The sequence below is a fragment of the Podarcis vaucheri genome (assembly GCF_965113315.1).
Source record: "Podarcis vaucheri genome assembly, chromosome: 5".
Lineage (NCBI taxonomy): Eukaryota > Metazoa > Chordata > Lepidosauria > Squamata > Lacertidae > Podarcis > Podarcis vaucheri.
In genome coordinates this window covers 27,279,734-27,299,274 of record NC_138763.1, presented here as the reverse complement: position 1 = coordinate 27,299,274, position 19,541 = coordinate 27,279,734, and the positions used below count along the sequence as shown (strand labels likewise).

General features: G+C 39.5%; 1 long non-coding RNA gene across 3 annotated transcripts in view; it reads right to left on the bottom strand.

Moving 5' to 3' along the window:
- LOC309533341 overlaps positions 1 to 19,541 on the bottom strand; it is a 249,425-nt gene that overhangs the window by 174,614 nt on the left and 55,270 nt on the right. For all 3 annotated transcript variants that reach the window (XR_014220140.1, XR_014220141.1, XR_014220142.1), the window contains exon 2: positions 11,670 to 11,761. This is a non-coding gene — a long non-coding RNA (uncharacterized lncRNA). The remainder of the gene's footprint in view (positions 1 to 11,669; positions 11,762 to 19,541) is intronic.

Below are 19,541 nucleotides of genomic sequence, written 5' to 3'. Positions count from 1 at the left end.
CTCTTATTTCTCATGGTCAAGACTGTGCATATGGTAGGCCTTCCCCTTTGAGCATCTTTCCCACATCGTCACACCACAATAGTTGAAACTGATGTAACACAACCTGACTACATAATGCTCCAAACACTATTAGAAAAGAAGTAGCATTTCATTCTTGCAACATCAAAAAAAAAAATGTTTCTGATTTGAGAGAGAGAGAGAGAGAACAGATTTCACTCATTAAGAATTTGGATCGAGCAAAACAATAGTGTTAATGATTTGTTTATGACTCATTAAACCAATGATATCACCAGAGCTAAAGCATGTGTCATTGGACAGCCCATGTTGTATACTTTGAAGCCCAGGCTTCAGTCCCTGCTCTCTCTTTTTGAAATTGGCATAGAAATGGAACACATGTTTAGCTCAAAATGGCTTCTGACTGAACTGTCTCTGTGGGGGGTTTCTGTAACATAAAGTAAAGTTAACAAGCACAAGCACTAAATCATGGTATGTGATGAACAATTGCATCAACAACAATGAATGTTTGTACTTGGGTGCTTTTCAAAAATGGTTGCTGATTTTTCTCATAACGTGGCGGTTTTAGGTAGAATAGGCATTGGATCTGCATCAACGCAATTGTCAACACAATCAACTTTCCTCAAGCTTCAATAGTGACTGAGAGTAACATTTGTCTTACACTTAATGGTTCTAGCCAATATTGCTTGATGCCCCCCCCCAAAGGTCACCCTAGTCAAGTGCTTGATTATGGGGGGGAACCTTCCCCCAAGATCACAAGCACCAAGATCCAACAATCCTTTATCAGCTGAATGTGGAATTAACTGAAGCAACTGGCAAAACATCCCAACCAAGGGCTTTTCTTGCAAATCCACAAAATACAGATCAGTTCACTCCTTTGCATATCCCTTTTGAGTGATTACCATGTATGAGTCATCAAGATGCTGATACACAGATGGTCGTATCAGCCCTACAGATTGCCTCTCAAAATCAGGAGGTGTCACTAGTGACAGATGATACCAACATCCTTCCGATGCTTCCTTCTGGTGACACATAAAGCCAAACATGGCAAACATTTATAGCCCTGCTCAGTTGTTTTCTATCCCATTTTGAAGAATAGGAGAGCAAGGAGTGGGGCTGCAGGTGTAGCCCCAGATTAATATTGCACACTTGATATTGTGCATACACCAAAATGTCTGTAGAGAGAGACCTTGGTGCATATAGCTGTAGGCATGAAGACTTCCAGGGGATCTGCAAACCCCCTTTGCACAGACATCAGGGGAACAGCATGAATTGTTATGGTAGGCCTACTTTGACACGGTCCAGCTCTTTGCTCCTGTGTTGTTCAACATGGGAATGGAGAAGACTCAAACAAGGTCCATATAAGCTCCAAAAGCATTATATGCTTGTCAAATATAAGAGACTTTTGGGGGGAAAATATTGTTCACCACAATTTGTTCCTCCATGTGGGTATGATAAGCATGTCTGCTTCCTTTGACCATGGTACAGCTAACTTTCAAATGATACAATAAAAAGCCAGATTACAAAATGAGAAGATAAGTAATAATAAGCAATAATAACGAATTGACAAAGATTAAAGGTGGATAGGGACGCAGGTGGCGCTGTGGGTTAAACCACAGAGCCTAGGACTTGCTGATTGAGAAAGTCGGCGGTTCGAATCCCCGTGACGGGATGAGCTCCCGTTGCTCAGTCCCTGCTCCTGCCAAGCTAGCAGTTCGAAAGCACGTCCAAATGCAAGTAGATAAATAGGTACCGCTCCGGCGGGAAGGTAAACGGCATTTCTGTGTGCTGCTCTGGTTCGCCAGAAGTGGCTCTGTCATGCTGGCCACATGACCTGGAAGCTGTACGCCGGCTCCCTCAGCCAATAAAGTGAGATGAGCGCCACAACCCCAGAGTCGGCCACGACTGGACCTAATGGTCAGGGGTTCCTTTACCTTTACTTTTACTTTAAAGGTAGATAAGCTCACCAAGCTACATACATTGCTACACACATGAGATCTGAAAGAGTATGGTTGGAAAACTGAGGCTTCTTTTCTTCCTACTATGTCTGATAAGGCACTTATTCCTGGTAATGTTATGAGTGCCATACTTCCTTGATTTCAATGGCAGAAGTGACATCGGGGGGGGGGGGCGTTTTGCAAAAAGTGGCAGCTTGTCCTTGGCAACATAAGCGAAGAATCATGGATTTTTGTATTTTGGAGAATGTTTTTTAAAAAATGTCAACAATTTGTTTGTGTCCGGATTTTCACTTCTTGAAATACGGCAACCCTGAATAATGCGCTTAATGTAATCTGATTTGAAGCAGGTGTCCAGATGGTACAATGGTTTGCTCATCCCATAGACGTGGCTTAGAATGTGTAACAGCGTATGGTTTCACACGCAGCTAGAAAGGCGAAGACACAGAAGAAACTGCTGTTGAATCTGATTAAAATTATGGCTTCAATAATATCTAGTGCAAATGGTGTCATAGTCTAATCCTATAAATGTAAGTCAACAACACAAGATGATCATAAACTGTTATGTTGTTCCTTTTTTGTACGTAAACAGAATTTTTTTAAAAAATAATAATAATAGTATTTGAAATGAAATATGTTTTGTTTCACACCAAATTTCAGTTGTTGCTATTTTAAAAGTTATCATAGCACATCGCAAACATTTTAGGATATATCTTTCTCTGCCCCTTTCATTTAAGTCTTTGTTTCTGTACCTTTTCTTTTTTCAGGAATAACCTACCAGAAACTTTAAAGAATTGTGTGAATGGTCGAACATGTAAAACCTCTGGGCCTTGAGTGTGGTCAGTAGCAAGGCCAGTAGCAATGCCTCTTTTAGCCCTCTGTGTGCATCATTGCTATGAAAAGGAAACATAAATAGAAGTGGCTGTGTAGCCACACTTTTAACTCCACCCCTATTATCCTGTGGCTCCTCCTTTATGCTCTTGTATTTGGCTAACATATATAAAGTGGTACCTCGGGTTACATACGCTTCAGGTTACACACTCCGCTAACCCAGAAATACTACCTCGGGTTAAGATCTTTGCTTCAGGATGAGAACAGAAATTGTGCTCTGATGGTGCAGCAGCAGCAGCAGCAGCAGGAGGCCCCAATAGCTGAAGTGGTGCTTCAGGTTAAGAACAGTTTCAGGTTAAGAATGGACCTTAACCTCAGGTACAACTGTGTAATGTGGGGAGTCTCCTATGCCTGTGAAGACTCCCAACTCATTTTAGAACACTAGAAGATCAGGATGCTAAAACATTTGGGGAACCTCCAGGAAATTAAATTTCTACAGAAATTAAAAATGACGCATGAAAAAGGCACACTTCTTAACAGTTTGCATTACGGGCTTTTATGCAGATTTATTTATTATTGGACTTTTTCCCCAGGTTCTCTTTCAGCTCTGAGCTTTCAAGACTCAAGTTAATTCCATTGGAGTCAATATGTACCCAGATCCCTTAGAAAATAATGTGATTTACTCTTTTTTTATATTCTTTTTGTCAGATGATCCACAATAATGCTTCTGTTTCTTTGATGCATTTTGCTTTGATTCTACTGCTATGTTTTGGTTTTGGTTGCATTATTTTGAACAGCAAAAAAGAGGACACATTTGACTACTACTTTTAACTATGGATCACTATGATGACTCTACCCATGAAAAAGAGGACGTGGCCTGGAAAAAGAGGACATATGGCAACCCTAAATTTGCACAACCTAAACAATATGTTTTATTAATTTATATGAAATGAACAAAATAATAAAAAGCAAGGGAGAGGTGTACACTCAAACTCTGTCTCTTGGGGAAGGGGGGGAGAGGTGAGCCAAGAGGGGTGGTGCCCTGGGCACTTGCACAAAAATCCAAAAGTACCCACGGGCCTCAAAAGGTTGGTGACCCCTGGCTTAAACACTCCAATAGATTGTCCAAATCCTCTGCTCTCACAGCAGATCCTAAGGAGATAGCAGGCATCCCCATGATGCTTTTCAGAGTCAAAGCCCACCTCTCTGACTTCCTTCTCTGCCTGTCTCCCTGGCAATCAAAACTGCCAGTCTATGCTCCACACAGACTCCTAGCTTTCATCATCCCCAGCTGGGAGAGGAGAGAAGATGAATCACACTTTCCTTAGCCAGTTCTTGAGAGCCATCAGCCTATAATTTCCCTAACAAAAGAGATACTTGCTAGGGCCATTAAGATAATCCCTAGCAGTCCTGCTGGTCTGACCACTTTAGCAGAGCCTTGCCCAGATCCCAGTCTTACAATCACCAAATTGGAAGGGGCTCTGGAAGTGTCTCTCTCTCTCTCTCTCTCTCTCTCTCACACACACACACACACACACACACACACACACACACACTTCTTACAGCTGTATCAAGAGTATCAAACAGTTGCTTCACCCTCAGTTAGATCAGCCAAAAATGAAGTAAGCTGGTTACTCATTAGTCCTGCCTGCCCTGTGGAATGCCCTTCCATCATATGTCAAACAACTGTCTGACTTTTAGATGTACAGTAGTACCTCGGGTTACAGACGCTTTAGGTTACAGACTCAGCTATCCCAGAAATAGTACCTCAGGTTAAGAACTTTGCTTCAGGATGAGAACAGAAATCATGTGGCAGCAGTGCAGCAGCAGCGGGAGGCCCCATTAGCCAAAGTGGTACCTCAGGTTAAGAACAGTTTCAGGTTAAGAACGGACCTCCAAAATGAATTAAGTTCTTAACCCGAGGTACTGCTGTATAGGGAAGTTTGTAACGTTTGATGTTTTACTGTGGTTTTATAATTTGTTGGAAATGGCTCAGAATGGCTGGAGGAACCCAATCAGGTGAGTAGGGTATAACTATTATTATTATTATTATTATTATTATTATTATTATTACAGTACTATTACTATTATTATTAGCAACCAGTCAGTTAACCTCAATTGACTTTGACCAAATTAATAAATATGGAAGAATAAACCAGAATCTCAGCTGCAATCAAATCCAAATATAAGAGTAGTCTGAAACCATTTCAGATAGGTGATAGTAAATTTACTTGCATTAACACATCTTGGAATTTGATTTTAACAGCTTGATAATTGCATAAACTGATTACCAAGTTGTTTAAGTAAGTTAATCTTCCACATCAGAGAAGCATTGCTTTTTTGCCTCTTAATATGAACATATATCTGTTGGAACCAGTTCCCAATGAACAAACTTAAGTGGACATCGATCACGATGCAACCATTTTGATAAAGTTCTAAAAGGGGGGAAACAAAATGGCAGCTAGGAACGTTCTGCTTAATGTAACCCCATGTGATCCCTAGCTGTTGATTACAAGTGACAATCATCGTCAGACTTCATACACAAGGTATTTTTCTACAGAGCTTGTATTTGATTGCTGACTCAACGTCAGGCTCCAAATAGAAGCTGGTATGCCACGCAGTCCGTCTCTCTATGAACTGTGCAAACCATTTATTGTCTGACTCACATTTAAAGAATAAATTGCAGAAAGAATGTGCCAAAACCAGCAAAGGGGGTTGGGGGTTGTCCATTAATCAGGAACTTATAGGTGAAAAGAATGGGGAACTGTTTGTTAATTGTGAACAGCAGTTAATGCATTTCATTTCAGGACTTTGAATGACTCTCAGCTGTTCTCATGTGGGTCTCGCATTTTTCTCAAAGCTCACATCAAAGTTGATTTAAGTTGAAACATTTATTAAAAAGCTGCAAGGGAGCTTGTTTTTCTCAAATCATTTTATTTAATACTATGATATTCCTTTAAATAAATATAACAGCTTCCTTTGCTTAAATGCCTTATTAAAACCAATATTTCATTATATACATCTATATATATGTATATCTTGTGTATGAGTTACAAATGAGCATAGTTCTGAAGTTCCATGAAGCTTGGCCAGTGTACATATTTTATCCCCACGCATGTCAGAACTGTTAGCACTAAATAGTCATGTTCATCTTGTTTTCTATAGTATTATTTATAAGGTGGCTTAAAACATTTTTTTTTGGGGGGGGGGTGATTTGAGACCAGTTGTCAAATGCTGATACAACTTTTTTCTCTCTTGTTTTCACTTCTACAGCGGGCATTTTCAATGTACGGTTTAGATCCAAAGTTCACTTCCTCCACTGAAGGAAGCATTTGGTTACAACCCACAGACCCTCCTGGCAGAATCCAGACCTGGCATAGGCCAGAAAGGAGTATGGAAATTTAACCGATGCCTTAAATTTGCTTTCAGTTTATATTCACAGTCTCCTCTGTGGAGAGGATGAAGAGTGGACACCATAGTTGTCTCCTTTTCTCACAGGACTGATGGTGCACATGTGGAAGGGGCCTTGAAAAAAATCCCATATTTGATATATTGCTCTCTTGGATTCACTGATGTCAAGGGTGTTGAGAACAAAAACACCCACAGTAGAGAAAATGTTTCCTTTGATCTTCAGTTGATCTGATGGCCAGAATATACATTAAGCTCTAGGAACCGTTCCACGTTGACTGATCTTTAGCCACTTCTCCCTTTGGCACCTGGGCCAACCTATTGTGGCTAAATTAACAGGTTATAATTATAATCATTAATAAATTAATGGTTGGCATCATTGAAGCCAACACATTTCATCGTTGGAATGGGCAGCAGAATTAGGTCAACATCAAAGGCTCAAAATTTTACACAGGAATTTTTTTAGAATTCAGACTACATGAAATTGTTCTCAAATGAGTAGGAAATTTACAGCAATAAACCACTTAAAAAAAACTTTTTACTCTCACATCTTTCAAATCATACACACATGGGGGACAGGGTGTACAAAAGTGTTTGTACATGTAGGTTATTTAATGCCTAACAAATCAGACTTCTAAACTCGTCCATTAATTAGAAGATTGAAAACAACTGGTTTAAAGAAATTCTCAAATATTGCCAACAGACATTTAACTGGGTACATTTAAAATTAGCATGACTCTTTACATAAGTAAAATAATGAAATCATACTTAAAGATAGACTGTTGTAAGTACTGGGTGTATTCATACACTAAAACACTTTTTGCCTTCTTGTGTCCTTCACTGCTTTCTGCTGCAATAAGATTTTTTTTGCTTATTTCAACTAGGAACATAGCAAGCTGCACATGGTCTAACTCAGTACTGTCTGCACTGATTGGAGATGGTGAGGACTGAACCATGAGAGTAGCCAAGGAGGGGGCGGGGAGGAGCAACTGCCCGCCAAATCAATAAAAATACATAGCAAACTGAGGTTCTGCCCCCCCCCAAAAAAAATCCTGGCTACGCCCATGGACTAAATCTGGAATCTTCTGCATGTACATGTTCTAGCACTGAGCTACAGCTCCTTCCTCTAAATGTATTCTCTATCAAACCCTCTTGCCTCCTGAAGTGTTTTCCCTACTTTCTTTGAATCCCTTGTAACACAGGGATAGAGAGTCTCCCATTGCCTAGACAGCCTACATCTCTTTTCAAATGGACACACTGCAGGGTAATGGAGAATCAATCTGCCATGAGCTTTCATTTTCGGAATGAGACAGAAGGATGCCAACAACAACGACAACAACAACAATTTCTCAAGGGTAAAAGATATGTATTAGATGCAGATTGTGTGTGGACTATGTAGGAAACACCTGCACAGTCTCCAGGGATACAGTACTAGAATATGATGGTGTGTGTATGCAGCCCAAATAAAATTACCCTGAAAAGGAAACCAAAGCTGCAAGTTTCAGAGGACAATCCCAATCCAATAGAAGTTAACAGAAACAAACTTCATTGAAATTTAAATTGCAGCCTAAAGCATAAAAAACCCTAAAAACAATTTCAGCCCACTCTAGAATACAAGTTGGATTAAAAGCTTCTAATTTACTTCAAACGTTTTCTAATTTTTCTTTGCTTTTCTCTGGCAGTTTGTTTGTTTTTTTATCCTAGTTGGACTTATTTTGTGATTCAGACTGCTGAACTAATTTGAGAGCATTGCATGTACTAAAAACATTTTTTAAAAAAAAGGCTTTTAGCACCCAACATCTCTCATGTAGGGACAGTTCATAGGGATGAACAGGCAGAGATATGAGATAAATGCTCAATGAAAGAGACCACTCATGGGACTGACAACATAGTCTCTGAAGCGCTCTGAGTCTGTTAATAAAGGTAGCTGAGATTTTTAATTGAAAGTTGAAGGAAGCCTATAAATGGCTTAATCAGGTCATTGACAGACACTGGAGGGTTTTTCCCCCAAGGGTCCACCACTGCATTAAACCTCTACTTTTAAACAAGATAAATTCTAGAGGCAGCTTGTTCTGACAGCAAGGAAAGGCCATACAGAGAAAGCATTGACTTTGTAGATAACAAGATCAAGATTACAGCCCACTGAAATCAATGGGAGCTTAAGTCGTCGACTTTTATCGACTTAGAAGTTCATCCAAAAATATTTTAAAAATCAGCGTCCTGAATGTATGCACCCCTTGGAGTCCCATAGTGGGCAGTGTGACTTATAGATGTTCAAGTGGGCTGAGGGGTATATTATTAGCATTCTATTATCATTTTTATTACTTCTAATATCCATGGAAGACTTTGGTCTATTAAGTGTGCTACCAATCCTTATAATTCACACCCCAGTCATATACTAATCTTCGGTTCATCTAAGCATGTATTTTCCTAAAACACAAAATCAATGTCACTAAAATACTAGAACAATATATTTTTATGGAGAAGAGCATTATGGCAATTGCCCTCTGACTTTAAGTGCACAGAGAAAATGTAGTATGGCAAAAATAGCGAAGCAACAAAAATATTGAGAAGCACATAAAGGCTGCATATATTCCACCCAATGCCAAACCACATAAAATTTCAGATAGCTCCAGTGATCAAAACCAAACCAAACCAGTGACTGAAACCAGGGATGCCCCAAACCACTACTGGAAGACCAGGATGTCCTGTTACTGCACAAACATGAGAGTGTTACAGATATGGGAGTTATTCTATACCAGCTATCTAAGTTAGGCCACTCATACATTCATGGAATTGTAGAGTTGGAAGAGACTTTGATGATATTCTAGTCCAATTCCCTGCAATGCTGGAATCTCAACTAAAGCATCCATGACAGATGACCATCAAACCTCTGCTTAGAAACCTCCAGTGAAGGAGAGTCCACCACATTCAGTTAATTGCTCCTGTTTAATTTCTCCTTGTTTTTGGAATCCTTGCATAAGTATCTACAACAGTTAAAGATGATAAAGAGTCATCTTAATGACTACCTAATTTAGTGACACATGAATTTTCGTAGACAAGTTCATTAGGTGCACTGAGCTCCATGCTCATCAAATGGGATCACAGTAGTCCATATAATTGCATTCCCAAAGGTTTAATTGAACGTTGAATCTGTTCAAATCCATCAGTCTCATTTTAGGATCACTGTGATCACAAGAGTTACTCTTCCTAATGATCCCAAAGTCTTCCTAGAGTGTTTACAAGAACTGAAGTAATCTTCACTTAATTAAGTAAGAACTCTGTTTCAGATGTGAGTGAACATCCAATTTAAACAAAGAAATACCAACTTAAAAAAACACCTTAAAACTTTCAGATCAGCGAGTGGACTAAATTTTAACACTGCATAGAACTCATATACACAGATACATTGGATGCACAATGGATACTTTTTAAAGATATATGAAGTCAGTATAATAATTACTAACAGTGTTTGCTATTAAATAAGAGGCCAATTTTCCCAGCATCAAACCCTGGGTCTTTCCACATCAGTAAGAATTTTGCTACTGAAAGCAAATATTTCATCATGCATATTGTAAGACTACACATATCTAAATACTGTCTTGAGCCAAGGTGCTAATATGGATTTCCATGGGAGTGTGGGATGGGGGAAACTTACTCCCATAGATCAATTTGTTATTTTCTAAAGATGATATTCATATTTCCAATATCTAAATCTTTAGACAGCTATCTAGATGAGTATACGTATACTGTATAATAAACTATTTTATCTCCTGCTATGAGACCTTGGGCAGATCCACACCATCCATCTAAAGCAGGGGTTAGCAAACGTTTTCAGCAGGGGGCTGGTCCACTGTCCCTCAGACCTTGTGGGGGGCTGGACTATATTTGGGGGGGGATGAATGAATTCCTATGCCCCACAAATAACCCAGAGATGCATTTTAAATAAAAGCACACATTCTACTCATGTAAAAACACGCTGATTCCCAGACCGTCTGCAGGCCGCATTTAGAAGGCAATTGGGCTGGATCCGGCCCCCAGGCCTTAGTTTGCCTACCCATGAGTGAAAGCACATGCAATGCACCTTTAAAGCATATGACTTCCTCCAAAGAATCCTTGGAACTGCAGTTTGTTAAGACTACTGGAAACTATAGCTCTCTGAGGGAGAAGCTATGGTTCCCAGAACTCTTTGGGTGAAGTCATGCGCTTTAAATATGTGTTTGATGTGCTTTAAACCTATGGTGCAGATCAATACTGCGTGGCCTTTTCTGATGTACTCTACATGTAACCACTAGGCTCCCTGTCAGTATAAGACCACGTAAGCCAATAAATACCTGCATAAACATGTGGCAACATATTGAAGAGGCATATTCGCAACATGAGCTACATAAACCCATTCTCTAAATGGGACTATTTTAAAAGATCTTGAGTACAGATGTTTCAAAGTGGAATTTAAGGTCTCCCTGGGTGTCCCTGACTGGTGATCACTCTATTATAGGCTTAACCCTTTAAAGCAAGAGTTCAGGTGCTTGTATTCCCCTCCCCGTCCTTTCACCCGACATGCAATCATTGTTACATTTCAACACACTTCTCTCTTTTTTCCTTTTTTCCTTTTTGGTACCTAGCACCTTACACAAAATGCAAACAGCTGCAATTTCACTGCCCAACCCTTCCTTCTACCCTTCCAACATTTGTTCTGTTAATGTAGGTTAATTCGGCAAATAACACTTCTGTAAATTGTTCTTGCAAACTGCTACATCATTTATGTAAGGACTTCCGTGAACTTTGAAAAATTAATGCCTTTAATTTTGGTTGATGGCAACATCACCAGAGCTCTGTAAATTGCACTTTAATGAGATTTTGCTACAGGGGATAATCTGCTACTGACAGAGTAACATCTTGAAAACATCTGTAGACCTATAATTTCTCTATGACGATTAGATCCCACCACAAGACTCCAAATACAGAGCTGAAATAAAGGGGGAAATGCAAAGTTCTAAATGACTATACAACCTGTTCTTTAGCAAAGAAGAGATACACAATGAAAAGTTTCGTGTGCTGAAAATAAATCAAATTTTCTGACTAATTAACATTTAGCTTTATTTAATTAAGAAAGACTATTACTGTCTCCACTGCTGTGCATCTGTATATAATGAAGGAAACAGCAGTAGGTATAAGATACCACGGAGGGATATGCCCAAATATCTCTGCACTATAGGTGTAAAGGAACGTCTATTATTGTTAAGTAACTGACATCAGAGTCTTTCTTTAATGCTCTCATAAATAAATGGAAGATTTTCACAGATGCTTTACACATATGGTTTCTTATTTGTCTCTGATGGAGACCGGGAGTTAGATTAGATGTCAGAATTAAATGATTTAAATAGACAGCTGCATAATGAAAACTACTAAATAACACCTTTTAAAACAATTTCTATTTATAGTGATAACTGAACTCACAAAAGGGTGATAAATCTTGCTTTGCTTAAGCCCAGGTTTGCTCACTGTTTCAAATCCATCCTTTTGAAAAACTTCAAGAAGAAATCTCCATCCTGCAATTTGAACATACAAGGAGGAGAGTGATTAGGTAGGATAAAATAAGAAAGAGAGAGTCTCAAAATCCAAGTCTAATTTTAATACAAGAGGTTTTTTTAAAAAAAACACTTGGAGAAATGTCAGTGAAAAAGATTTGAGACTAAACAGAAGTCAAGAGAAAAGTAATCTTGTTTGTTTGTCTGTTTGTTTTTCTGCATTCATATGCCACCCGAAAGAGGTGTATTGGCATTCAATCAATCAATCAATAAGGTCTGGACATTCCATTTTAATCAGCATATATTCTAGCATCAAGAGGTGACCGTGGCTCTCTTCAGATGGTAAAGGGATGGAGGCGCCAGGTACGAATGCATTGGCTCCGCCCCCTCTGACACCTTTACTCATGCCATGAGTCAGAAGGTAGCAGTTTGACATGTTGAAGCTTTTGTTTCCATGGGGACTACCCAGGAGTTTCCGAACCCCAATTAGGCAGAGCTTTAAAATGTGTTGGGAGCCTCCACGGAAACAAAAAGGGGTTCCTGCAACATACAGTCACAACCCACAAGTCAGAAGGCAACAGAAATGGGAATTGATGTTGGATGGAGCTGGCTCGCTCATCTCCAGCGACCTCCTTGCAGGCAGGGTGCCCTTTCTTTCACAAGTGGTATATCGACTATTACTAGCTTCCGTCAAATGAGTTAAACGGAGCAAGTAGCACAATTCATGGAAGGGTCTTTTTCATGGTGGCTCCATGTCTATGCAATGAAATTATTAATTATTATTATTATTAATTATTATTATTATTATTATTATTATTATTATTATTATTATCATTTATTAGTTTGTGAATTGCTTTCTGTGTATAAGTCCCAAAGTGATTTGCAAACATAGCCTGGGGAGGAAAAGCTGAAATGCATTTTTTAAAGAAAGAAAAAATACAAGAACAACCAAGTACAAGAACATAAGAACCACCCTTCTGGGGGAGGCCAGTGGTCCATCTAGACCAGCATCCTGTTTGAGAAGCCTCCAGCAGGACTGGGGTACAACAGCACTCTCTCCTAATATAGTTTCTTGCAGTGGCTACCAGACATGTTTGCTATATACTAGCTCCAGTGTCAGAGGTGGTATGCTGAGAATGATAAATGGGGAGATTGTTGCTTTGTTCATGTCCTCATTCATGCCAGGCTTTCTATAGGCCAATGTGAGAATAGAATACTGGACTAAGTGGACTTTTGGTTCCACTTCTGTTCTTCTTTACTTATTACTGAAGGAAAATAACTTAATTCATAATATAAATTTCTCCTTCCCAGGCCTCATAAAAGGTGCCATGTATCCACAGAATGGGACTTCCATTAATTCGACGATATACATTTGAAATATGTTGATTCCTAATTCAAATTTTAAGTTTGCAATCTGCATCACGTGTTAGCGCAAAACAGCAAATTAAGTCTTCATGGAAGGATGCTTTTGACCAGCTTTATACTTCAGCCTCCAAACTTGAAAATTCTTATATGGGATTTCACATTTCAACATTAAAAGTAAATGATTTTTAACATGGGGAATCAATAATGGCAAAATTCTGCTTTGATTCTCTTGGAACTGCTTTCTTCCTTTCAGATCCCCACCCTGTATAAGGCCAAATTCTTTATAGATAATGTATTTGTGTTATTATAAATAGTTATTTGTATGCCTCATTTCAAAACATGCTGTCCTTAACTACCCTCCATTGTTATTATTTATCTTATAGGCAGACTTTCTTGACAGTCTTCTGAAGCCAGTGAACAATATAAACATTAAAATGCAATAGAATTATACTGTATCCAAACCATTTTTAAACAAAATAGAAAGATGCATCAGCGAGCAGCAACGTTCAGCAATAGCTTCAGACAATGGCAACAATTTTTCAGAAAGATATTTATTAACAGCATTTTTTTTTAGAAGTAGTCATCCTTCTTTTACAAGGTTACCATAATCAGAAACAGACATTCTGCATGGACAGCAGTCTTAAGAGAGACAAATAAACTGGTTTTTCATCACTCCCTTTTCACCACTTCACAGTTACATGTCAGTCAATTCATGTGATGAGTTGCTTCTGGATCCATGTTGTGGAGAAGTAATCCTACCCAAACTACACTCTACTGGTAACTAACAGTGATGCCACAGTTACTTCTGGTTTAATTCTCGGGTTCCATGTAGTCCCCTCAACCAAACGTTATGGTTTGATGTGGGAACCAGCCATGGAAAAGCTACACCCACCTTGCTCCAGAAATATAGAAACTTGGTCTAAACGTTGCTGAGAGAGCCTCTTTATTGCCTAAGCTAGCTCAAATTAAACAGTTGCAAGAACAGAAGTCTTTCTTTTTCTTTTCTTTTCTTTTAAGAACATGAGGGATGGCATCATCTGCCAGAGCACCTGGTGTAAGTCAACAGTTCTCTTTGTTCTGGCAAGTGAATGAGGGGATAAGAAGGCTTTCAAGTGTTATTATTGCTGCTTGCGACAGAGGAAATCAGAATGAGGAAACAAATCAACCAGAAGTTGGACACTCCTGTCCTTTGATAGGCGCTTTAAATGCCAGCACTACTTTTCAAAATTGTTTGCGTTTCTACCAAATAGCTAAAGGTCGCATTTCAACTCAGTGTCTTTCCCAGGCTCCATCACACTTTGCCCGCTCAACTTATACCGCCAAGAGCAAGCACCACTGAGTTAAAAGGAACTTATTCACAGGTTACCATGCACAGGGTTGTAATAATCCTACATGGCTGATCAGCGCTCAGTTCTCCATTGCCAAATTCCAGCACGCTAAGAGAATTGGGTAAGGGTACAGTGGATGTAGCTCTCAAACTGTCGTGATAAGCTCCTGCACTTCAAAATTTACCAGTACACCACAGATAGCTTTGATATAGAGCTTTCTAAAAGAGCTGCCTTCTAAACCCACCTTCACATAAAAATTACCAGTCAGTTAAAAGACGAAAGCATAACAAGGAAGTGAAATAGCTTCATCACGCTGCACTGTCTCAAAAGCTTCCATTGGCTAGATTTTCAAATATCATCAACTATAATCAAGGCAATGCTCTTCCCCCCAGCCCCCCACTTTAGTGCTCCATATAGAGAAAACCGATTTCCTAGCTTCTTGGATGTTTCTATCTGTGTACCACCAGTTGCTTCAACTCGCTACACAGCAACCATTCAACCATAGGGGATTTGATGCATAAAACACAGAGTTACCATTTCGCTTAAGAAGAAAAAAGAAAAGGCTATCAAGACAATAATTTTCAAAGCTGCAGGGAAATGCTATTGCAGAACACGAAGACATTCTTCTGCAGGAGGAAGCTCATATATCCCTTAGTTAAGCAGACCACCTCTCATAAAAGGATCTCCCCAAACTCGCAGACGTTTGTACAGGAATGGCATTTAGTCCAGCCATTTGCAATACCTCAATTAATAGCTGCTTGTCCAGGACTTTGAGCCTGATAAATGTTCATTTATCTGAGCCAACACCAGCATGCATTTTAGCTCCAATCACAGAATGAAACCCAGTTAGTTTTTTGGCAGGCATGGCTTCAGATCTACGGCCCCAACACCAATGAAAATTCAGATTTGGCTGCAGAAAAGGGCTCACCAGTCTGACCACAGCTGGCATGTTATGGCAGTAATTCTGGTGTGCTATTCATCAACACTCACATGCATATTTGGAAGTGACATTTGGGCTGGGAAGCAGGCCCTACTTTCCCAGTGGTCTAGTCCTGTTCCTGGTAAATAAAATAATGCCAAGACCAGAGGCGTGTTGGTTTTTTTACTGCTACAGTAAGTAGGATTCTAGCAACAAAGATGGAACTAGATTGCAACATCTGTACAGATCACAAGAAGATAGAGAAACAGCACTATTGCAATAAGTGACATTTCACCAAAATTAGATATGTTTTGGTATCTCCACAAAAAAACCCAACCCCCACATTATTATTATTTATTATTATTATTATTATTATTATTAACACCCCACCCATCTGGCTGGGTTTTCCCAGCCACTCTGAGCAGTTTCCAACAAAATCTTTAAAATACAATAAAACATCAGACATTAAAAACTTCCAAAACATAGGACATCCATCATTTTGCACATTGTGTTGGTTCTATAGGAAGAAAGTTGGTTTATGTTTTCTACAGATACACTCATGACTGGTGGAATAAAACTCGACACTCGTGTTGATAATGAAAGGTCCAATCAAATCCTGGCCACTGACTGACAGGGCTATGCAAAGTGGCAAAGCCATTGTTGCACCCACAGCCCTACTGCCTGTGCTGCCCGGGGCAGAAGTGGGGTGGGAAGATTGGTGCAGCTGCTTTGACCTGGCCTGGATTAGACCGGATGCCATCATGTAACACAATAAAACCATCTCAGGATCCAGTGGGTACTGGGCCAATTAAGACACTCCCCCCTTTTGTTGGGGCATGTGCAGAGTGCCCCTGCAACACACCAGGAGAGTGTGCCAATGGAACAGAAAACCACCAGACAGTTCAAGGTAGGGTCATTTCCTTTACTGACAGTATAATGCAGTATAATCCACAGCTCATAGGTTACATACAGTAATATGCAGTCCTTCCAGCAGCATACAGTCTCTTTTCAGCATCCCAAGACACACTAGGCTCTGGCCAAGGACAGGGGCCAAGCGCAAATTGCTTCAAGCCCAAGCGTATTTTATACTTTAGATTGTGCTGAGTCACTCTCACATGCTTGCTGACTCACTCTCATGTGATTAACCAGTTGCAAGTGCAAGACAAACACACCCAGGCATGGGGAATGCACCTGTTAGAATATATGGCATTAAAGTGTAACTACATTTTTTTAATATTAAAAAATCTGTGATACAAATAATCAATGTTGTGAACTGATTTTCTAATGCTAGGCAGCTTGGGGAATCTTGGGGGTGGGGAAAAATGTGTTATATAAATGAACTGAGCAAATATCTACATACAATGCAAATGCCTTTGCGTAGAGTAACATACCCTGAAAAATAAACTGTGCTCTGAGAATGCATATCCCATGGAAGCCAATGGGAATTTGGGCACATTACATGGAAATAGCGAGAATGGAACCTTTGCCTTAAAAGCTGATGGGGGTTTTCCCACTCAAAAGATCTGGTTTTAAGTAAGTTGATAGTTGTATCAAAGATACATCTGAATTTTAATTGCAAGTAGTATTTCTAGGTTTGGTAGTTTGCATCTGTTTTCCTTGGGAACGTGTTACCAAGATGTGTACACAAGCAGAACTCATCATATGTTACAATTAAGGGGAAGCATTTCTAAATACATCTGTTATGGTTTTTGAGCTCTTAACAAGCAGGGAGGTCTTCCCTCTGCACAGCTGATTGAATAATGGTTAGCATATATTTTTAGAAAGTACGTCTGGAAATATATATATTTTTTCCCTGATCAAAATGAAGGTGTCTCTCCTCTTCTTAGCACTGCCAAGTGTGTGATTTACACACAGTTTAATTATTCAGATGTTTATTATGTTCTACATAATGAAATTTGGACCCTCATATTTCCTTCCTACATGCTCAATGCAGGCTGCAATTATAGCCACAGATATCTGTTTATTTGATGAATTTTGCTTCTTCGGCATAGTTTGATAAATATGGAAATAAGTCAAAACCTACTTTATATACAGTAATTAAAGTGAAAAATCTAGTCATGATGCAAATCCTTAATTGGACTCCAGGAGAGATATGCAGAATTTCTCTTTAATAATATGGGATGACTGGGGACAGAAAAACAAAGCACACTAAAATATGGTTTAGAAGAACAATTAATCACAAAACAGAAAACAACCAATTTAGCATGGCTCATTCAGTGACTCTCAAGGCTCAGGTAATGTTCTTTTAATCATCTGCCTCTAATATTAAGGTGGTGTCGTGTTCTACAGAAATAAAGCACAATAGATATTCTTGTATCCTGTTAGAAGCATGTTCCCAGTTTTAATTTGTAAACACCCGCCTTTTCAGACAATCAAATTGCTCGGACTACTTAATGACATGTAAGCGAACGATCAAAGTAATGTGTAAAATGGCTTAAACTGTGTTATTTAATGCATTAATTCATTAGCAGAAAACTCTCTACTTGTCTCAGGGTATTCTGAATGGCTTCCTGTGCATATTTCATTTAATTTTAATAAAATGCAAACAGCACCAGTAGGGTGGTATGTATGTGTTGTTTTTAGCCCAGGAAGTGGCATACATTTGTTAGGCAATATTAAATTAATGTATATCAGGCTAATACAGTCATAACAGAAACAGAAACCTACAAGGGAAAAATAATAATAAGGCAAATGAAGAAAAGGTTCTTTTTCAAGCACTGAATATATAGTTAATCAGCCAAAATTAACCATCATTGTCACTTAATTTGATTGTGAAAATATTGTTCTCCATATAGCTTTGTGTAATCTCCCATTAGGGGATGATGAGCATGGTTTAATGAGAAGATGCTGGATTTATTGCTCTACTTTATTTAAACTACAAACTCATACGATCTTGGGGAGGTTGTTTTTATTTGTCTAGGGGGTTTCCGTTATTCTCTGAGTTTTTCTTCCCTTCTTTTGCTTATTTTATCTTAAGTATTTCCACGACAATGGCAGTTGCCACTGTGTGTCTTTTTTTATTAAAAAAAATACTAATAAAAAGAATGTGGATTAATATTTGTCTCTCTCTCACACACACACACACATCCGCCTTAATTATACACCCAAATGCCTGCTTTGAGATCTAAAGCATTTTATAGAAAGTATTAACTGTCTGGAGAACTGGGATTCTTGATTATGCTGCAGAAAGCCCTGTGGTCTGTCACATCATCAGAAGAACTAGTCTTCTGTTGCCCAGATGTGCCCATTGGTTGAATCCATGACTGCAAGCTACCATGCTGAGAGGAACTGAAATGAGAGAGGCTTGATGTTCACTGTTCCAATCACTGTTAAAACTCTTTCTGAGTGAGGGTCCCTACCCTTCTTTGACAGATAACCTAGTTTTAATGTTGTCTTCTCTTGACCACCCTGAGATGACCTGCTACTTTTTTTGCTGTGCACCTGCCATAAAACTTAAAAGCTTCAGAAATGCCTCTGGCTTTGAAGTGTCCTAATAACAACAATCTAACCTTTGATGAGTCCCACCCCCTTCCTTGTGCCACATGCTTGAACGTCTCAGTTAACCTAAGTGCCATCTGAAAACTCTCCATTATTACAACACAAATCAGTTTGCGTGTTGAGTCCCCCAAAGCCACCCACCAAAAAAGTCACACTTCACGCTTCAATTTTGTTTAAGGTTTTTGGCATAATTTTGGCCACAACTTTATTCAATACAAAATATGTGAGTGGTTGCTTAGGCATTGGTTATGACTATCTGTCCATGCCCAGGGACAGAGCTGACTTCCGGATTCCAGCGGAAGCCAGCGTGGGAAACAAGTATTGGGTGAGAAAATATGAAGCTGGGTAACAGTCCCTCACTTCTCACCCTCATGTTCCTGTGGGGCTTACCCGGCCCAAGTCCGACTCCAGGGACAAGGACAAAAGGATGGTAAGCCCCTGGATTCCTTTAACGGAATTCCCATTCCGCACCACCATTGGAGGGGTAGGCACTTACCCCTCCTTCCACCAATTTAAGTTGTGACTATTTGCTACGCAGTAGGCGAAACCCAAATGGCACCAGCCAATTCGCCAAATGGTAAATTCCTACCAGGCCCCCGCACCAAGGCGGACGACCCCTAGACAGGCATAGCAAGGTCAAGCATACCAACAGAAACCCCCCCCCCTTCTT